Source organism: Embiotoca jacksoni, unplaced genomic scaffold (assembly GCF_022577435.1).
Source record: "Embiotoca jacksoni isolate LCO1_2020_lvr unplaced genomic scaffold, fEmbJac1.0.p SCAF_14, whole genome shotgun sequence".
NCBI lineage: Eukaryota > Metazoa > Chordata > Actinopteri > Embiotocidae > Embiotoca > Embiotoca jacksoni.
The window spans coordinates 9,718,361-9,719,922 of NW_027185274.1; the positions used below are offsets into that span (position 1 = coordinate 9,718,361).

At 38.9% G+C, this 1,562-nt stretch overlaps 1 non-coding gene across 1 annotated transcript; it reads right to left on the reverse strand.

The window, feature by feature from the left end:
- Positions 1-981: 981 nt before the first annotated feature.
- On the reverse strand, positions 982-1,100 carry LOC138197528 (5S ribosomal RNA). Its single transcript, XR_011178199.1, has one exon. It is a non-coding gene; the product is annotated as a 5S ribosomal RNA (ribosomal RNA).
- Between the last annotated feature and the right edge of the window lie 462 nt (positions 1,101-1,562).

Below are 1,562 nucleotides of genomic sequence, written 5' to 3' on the forward strand. Positions count from 1 at the left end.
TTGTTCCGCCTTCATTGCCCATTGGCCCTTTGTTTGTTTAGCAAACAATTATTTGACACTGAGCCATTGGTCAAGTACTACATTTTATTTTAGGATTTACAGAAGGCCTGGATGAAATGCATACACTACATCTATTACACACTCAGTTAGCACACCATTATGATAAGATTTGCTGGTCATGAGCCTGTCCAATCAATGGTTAAATATTGCCACTTAAATATATGGCAGAGACAGAGAATGAGTCTGGGTTGTAATTAAACACTGACCTTAATGTAACCATTCAGTCATGCTTCCCTTTATCACTTTCTACCCCCAACTGCCTCTTTCTCCCCAGCCTGGAACTCCCCTACACTCTACTTTAATGGCTTCTTGCCAAGGGGAACATACGCAATTATGCCACTTAGCGCTTTCACAAAGTAGCCTACCGTCACTTTGCAGTCATATATGTACAGTATGTGTAGGGTAGCACATATTTACTGAGCATACACACAGATAAATGGACAATGTACTATAACAGGGTTTTTGCTATAGTATCCTTTGAAAATGCATATATTTAATATCAACCATACTTCCATCTTTTGTTGTTCTATTACTGTTTGTGTGTTTTAACTTTTCATAGGAAGAAAATTGAAGTTGTTACCCCGCAAAAATATACCTGCATCTGTATAGTTGATCACTGTTCATCTGAAATGAGAAAAAATACTTTCCATCATAACTTTGTAAAGGTAACACATTCTTAGTTATTATAAAGGGTAATCATATTGTTCACCACTCTGGAATTAATGTAATTAAATTATGTGAATCTTCCAAAAAAACAAATTATCTGCACAAATTGTATTAATCTGCTTTAAGAGATTTGTACCCCTGGAACCCTGAGAGGAACTAGGTGTTCCTGGTACTCTAACAGGAACTTCGTGCCCTTGGTACTCCACCAAGGACCTAGTTATTTATTTTGTATGTTGTAAAGACAAGGAGAGCAAAAGCCTACAGCACCTGGTATTCCCAGGCAGTCTCCCATCCAAGTACTAACCAGGCCCGAACCTGTTTGGCTTCTGAGAACTGATGGGATCAGGCTCTTTCAGGTTGGTATGGCCGTAGCTTACAGCCATGAGAACAAAAAGGCCTTAACTAGATTCCATGTCCAGAGTTGCACGCAACTTGCCCCTGAGTTCAGTCTTGGCGCCCACTTCTTGTTCATGTGGATTTAAACATATGTGTTCATGATTGGGAGCTTCATGCCCCTCGTACCTTAAAACAAAAAAGTAGCCTGCAAAACACCATGCAATCATGCATATACTTTATAATTTTGTAAATGCTTTCAGGACCCACCTTCTCCTTTGCCTTTTGTTGTTAAACAATATTGCACCAATTAAAGTCAAATAAATTAGATATGCTACCAAGTAGACACAATATCAAGAAGAGACCACAAAAATATGAGCAATAATTGCCTTTTAAGTGTGACAATAATACTGTGACATGCATCTCGCTATCACCAGTGGGTTCTTTCCAGCACGAACAACAACAGTCAGCCGACATAAGGTTTCCAAGGTGTTTATTCCATC